The sequence below is a fragment of the Mastomys coucha genome, unplaced genomic scaffold (genome assembly GCF_008632895.1).
Source record: "Mastomys coucha isolate ucsf_1 unplaced genomic scaffold, UCSF_Mcou_1 pScaffold9, whole genome shotgun sequence".
Classification (NCBI taxonomy): domain Eukaryota; kingdom Metazoa; phylum Chordata; class Mammalia; order Rodentia; family Muridae; genus Mastomys; species Mastomys coucha.
The window spans coordinates 35,421,894-35,427,242 of NW_022196915.1; the positions used below are offsets into that span (position 1 = coordinate 35,421,894).

The 5,349-nt window shown below is 43.8% G+C and overlaps 1 pseudogene; it reads left to right on the forward strand.

Annotated features, from left to right (window-relative positions):
• Window positions 1–4,711: 4,711 nt before the first annotated feature.
• On the forward strand, window positions 4,712–5,045 carry LOC116085204 (annotated as a pseudogene).
• The last annotated feature ends 304 nt before the right edge of the window (window positions 5,046–5,349 follow it).

Genomic DNA, 5,349 nt, shown 5'->3' on the forward strand with positions numbered 1-5,349 from the left:
TAAAGGCGTGCGCCACCACTGCCTGGCTCATCTCCACTCTTAATAGCTACTTTAGTAGAATTTTAAGAAGGGATCTGTACGTGTGTGAGGTTGTATATGTGTACCCGGGTGATGGTGTCCACAGAGGGGAGAAGACTTGGAGCCTCTGGGTCTTGGAGAGGAGAGGCAGTGGGTCCTTGGAGCTGGAGTTATAGGCAGTTGTGAGCTTTCTAGTGTGAGTACAGAGAGTCAAGCTTGGGTCCTCTGTAAGAATAGTATGGAACTCTTACCCTGAGCCATGGATATTCCGTGATTTTTGTTTGTTTGGTTTTTTTTTGGGGGGGGGGGGACAAGATCTTGCTATGTAGTGCAGGCTAGCCCGGAATTTCCTATCCTCTTGCCCATGCTTCCAAGTGCTTAACTGCAAGGGTGTATGCCACCCCTGCTACCTTCACCAGCGCCTGGTTTGTCTCAGGAGCTGTGTTATCTAGGCATCTTGACTAATGACTGATAAAATTATTTAGAAATGGGAATGTAACCAGAGCTAGTTTGAAAACAGGGAGAAGCAGGTAGACTATTCTTGACTAGACACGAAGCAGAGAGGAGGCTTCATTCTAATTGTTGTATCTTCAGTCTCAATGCTTTGCCAAAACTGGATAGGAAGAGGCAATGGTACAGGGCTGGAGCGCCAGTGACTGATTGTCTATGGCAGAGAGACAGCGTCTTCTTTTTTTTGGGTTTTCAAGACAGGGTTTCTCTGTGTAGCTCTGGCTGTCTTGGAGCTCACTCTGTAGACCAGATTAAAGGCATGCGCCACCACTGCCTGGCCAGAGACAGTTTCTTGGGCAGATTGTCCTCCTAGTGACAGTAACCTGGCTGTACACCATGAAGTACACCCTTCTCTGTTAGGATAACTAATTATGTCTGCATAGGAGCTATTGGCATGGAAGGTAGAGACTTTGAGTCAATAGTCCGAGATTCTTGCCGTGATCAGATAGAAAACAAACTTGGAAAAGCCAAAATACACAGACACTGTTTCACATTCTTCTTTAAAGTCTTGATGTCTCTTTCTTTCTTTCCTTTTTAAATTTATTTTTGAAGTTTGTTTGTTTGTTTGTTTGTTTGTTTATTTTGGTTTTCCGAGACAGGGTTTCTCTGTGTAGCCCGGGCTGTCCTGGAATTCACTCTGTAGACCAGGCTGGCCTCGAACTCAGAAATCCGCCTGCCTCTGCCTCCCAAGTGCTAGGATTAAAGGTGTGTGCCACCACTGCCTTGCTTGACTATTTTTTTAATGATTCATTTTTATTTTATGTGTATTGATCTTTTGCTTGCGTGTATGCATGTCTTTGTGAGAGTGTCCGATCCCCTGGAACTGGAGTTACAGACAATGATGAATTGCTATGTAGGTGCTGGAAATCGAATCTGGGTCCCCTGGAACAACAGCCAGTGTGTTCTTAACTGCTGAACCAAATCACCAGCTCCCACTTCCCATTTTTAATTGCTTTATAATTTAACTTTACACTCTACTATGCAGATAATATTAAGAAAAGACATACATGTTTGGCTGGGCATGGTTAGTACTCAGGAGGTTGTGGCTGGAGAGTTTGAAGCTAGCCTGTGCTGTAGTGAGAGGTTCAGACCTGCTGGACCATTGCATGAGACCCTATCCCCAGAATAAACCAGCATATAAATCAAGTTGGAGATGGGTGGTTCAGAGGAGTTGACACAGTCTCATTCTGTACTTAGGGCTTTCTTTGATGCTGCTGTGTTCTTCTGGCCTCTGTCTCCCAGGTATTTGGATTGGAGGCATGAGCTATCAAACCCTGCTCTAAATTACCTAGTCTTTCGTTTTGAATTTTTTTAGACAGGGTTTCTCTGTGTAGCTCTAGATACCCTGGAACTTGTTCTGTAGACCAGGCTGACCTTGAACAAAGTCAGAGATCCTCCTGACTTTGCCACCTAAATGCTGGGATTAAAGGTGAGTGCCACCACCTGGAAAAGTAAAATTTCTTAACATGATGGAAGGTTTATTTTATTTTCTAGTAATGGTGGAGATTGAGCCCAGGGCTTCCGTCATGTTAGTCAACAGTTCTAGAACCGAGCAGTCTCTACCCCCAGCTCCACAAACCTACTTACAAAGATTAAAGAAAGAAAACTAGAGTTGGCATGTAGCTCAACGGTACAGCTTTTGCATGCCGGAGGGCCCCGGTTGCATTCAAGCAATCCACAAGTACTCTCACACACATGCACATGTATACACAGCCATACGCACTCACACACAGTATATGCCTACTGGGGTCCAGGCAGGAACACTGAACAAGGAGAATAGTCCAGTTTATTTTTAAAGGAGAAAATGGATGGTCTGGGGATGGGAGGGAAGCCAGAAAGGACAGAAGGCTTCATAGAAAACAACTAAGAGAGGGTCCTTTAAATGTCCAGTAGGTGAGTGTTGTATTTACTCCAAGTTACTAGGTAACACACACACACACACACACACACACACACATATGTATATGTATATATATGTATATACTGGGATATTTTTATTTTTGGTGTTTCTGACTCACAGCATTACCTGCCATAGTCTGCTATGTGCTACGATTACAGAGAGGTGGCAAATGATCGCAAAACTGCAATTTTTTCTTTTTCCTGGAACTCTCCATGTAAATCAAACTGACTTGGAATTCCCTGAAATCCATCTGCCACTTGACTCCCAAATTGTGGGATGAAAGGGATGCACCACCACACTCTGTTTTGTTGTTAAGACAGGGTCTCAAGTAGCTCAGCCCGACCTGGAACAAGATGTGTATGTAGTTGAGGATGACCTTGCCCTTTGATCCTCCCACTTCCGTGTTCTGAGAGCTGGGGTTACCGGTGTGTGTGGTGCCTGGATTGTAGTGGTGAGGATTGAACCCAGGGCTCCCTACATGCTATGCAATCATTCTATGATGTGAGCTGCTCCCAGCCCTAAACTCTTTTCTCCTGCCTGCAGCATTGGGAACAGAACTCAGGGCCACCATCGGCCATCCAGCCACAACCCATTGCATCCAGCAATGGAAGCACCAGGACCAAACATGATTACTCAACATGTGGGCAGAGACTGGGAACATGATGGCCTTGGGTTGCCTCCTTCCAGGGTCCAGCACAGATGACATTTATAGTATCATGCAAATGTTGACTTGTCTTCGACAGCTCTCCTTTCCCTCCATGGACTGTATTTAATGACAGACTGTGGAACACTCTGTCATTTCTTTTTTTCCTAGTGTTTTGGCTATTGTATTGCTTGGAGCATGAGAGCCCAAGACAGTGATTCTCAGCCTTCCTAATGCTGCAACCCTTTAATGGAGTTCCTCATGTTGTGGTGACTCCAACCATAAAATTATTTTTGCTGCTCCTTCATAGTTGCAATTTTGATACTGTGATGAATCGTATGTAAATATCAGATATGCAGGGTTTCTTGACCCACAAGTTGAGAACTGTTGTCCTAAGAGAACCTAGCTAAGTTTGAATGAGTGAGGGAAGAGCTTGGTACTGGTAAGAGGAAAGAGCTAGGGAGAGACTGAGTGGTATTTAGAAAACGACTTTTCCTCCCAGTCTCTCTAATGACGTGGTCCGTTCTATGTCTGCCATTTAGTGAAACCATTGCAGAAAATGTGGCCATTTCCGGAGGAAGGTAAGTTTTAGTGACTCAAAAAATAGCCATATGTCATTCTAGCTTCTTTATTTATCCCCCCAAAAATTGACAAGTATTCAGTCATGAGGTTTGTGTATGGAGATGACTCAACAATGATAACATTGTTTAAACACTAAGTTTCTTTAACTTTTAATGCAAATGAGCCCAATAGAGTTTCATTCAAGAAAATTCTCAACTCCTTCATGCTGTGTGATCCCTCTCCTAACTAAACAAGGTGCTGGAGTAGGGTCATCATATAAAATTCTGTTCAGTTAGATTCATTTGCCTTAGCTATTCTGGAATACACTATGTAGACCAGGCTGGCCTCATACTGAGAGATCTGCCCTGCCTCTTGCCTTTGAATGCTGGGATTCAAAGGCATAAGTCACTAAACCTGGTTAGCAACTAAGTTTTTTAAAAATAATATAAATGTCTCCTCCAAAGTTTGGGTCATGTTTATACTAAAATATATTATTTGAGCCACTTAGTAATTTTGCAAAATACTGGCAAATTTGTGGCTGGGTGCTAGGCATCCAAGTCTTCATTCTCTGCCACGAGCAGATAGAGAAGGTTAAGTTTTAGGGCACTATCGTCTGCACCATGCGAACTGTGCTGAGCACACACATGTCCATCGGAATGGGTTGGTTGCTATGCTAAGTTACTTATATACGTGGACACTGTCCTTTTGGTCTCCGGGGGGGACAATAAGAACAGGACAATATCAACAGTGAGAAGCCAGATAAAAAGAAAAGGAAACATGAAAAGCTTGACAGACATCAAAGGAGCGTCTACAGTAAATAAAGTCCTGGCATTCTGTGGACAGCTCGTTGTTAGGAACTGACACAAAACCACAAACATTTCACAGAGGTCACTGGGCAACTACTCACATCTGTTTGGAAGCAAAACAATGATTCAGGAGTAAAGGAATCCCTGCTTCACTTAGCTTTCAGAGCCACCGTTGCTCCTCAGCTCAGCGAGACTTCCCTGAGGAATAAAAAGTTAGCTGTAAAGCCTGACCTAGTCTTCCCTGAAATCTGGCTCCTTGTCAGGAATTATAAGATGGGAACCCTCGTGACCCATAAAGATTTCCCCACCGTGAGTGAAAATTCCTGAAGACCTGAAAGATCCAGAAGTATTCCAAGTCAACACGCTGCTACTAGAATCCCTGTTTGGCCCACAGAGATCTCAAATGCCTCACATCGAGCAGGTGAGCCAGTCCATGTTTGAGCCGAAGACTCTGGAATCTTCCGAACATACCGAGGTCTTAATTTATGGCTCTTCCAACCACAAGCTTCAGTCTATGGCTGAGAGGTATCTCCTGCACCAGGAAAAAGGAATGCTCAAGCTGCAGGAATCCATGAAGACCCTGGAACTAGACCAGTGTTTGGAGTGAAGCCAGTTTCCAGTCATTGTGACTCCCACCTGGACACAGGTTAAGCTGTGGCCAGTGGTTCCGGGGTGATTTTTAACTTTTGTTATATCCTAACAAGATATTCTTGGATCCCTGCTGTGCATTCTGATGAATAATATCTCTTTCCCAAGGTTATTATTCTGATCGAATAATTAAATGTAAAAGATTAAAAAAAAAATGTTAGCTGTAGGACAACACAAGCTTGCATGTTACCGTGTACACGTTACTGTGTGCCTGTATGAGCAGAGGAGGCATCTGCAATAGCAGAGAGTTGTCCAGAGTTTGC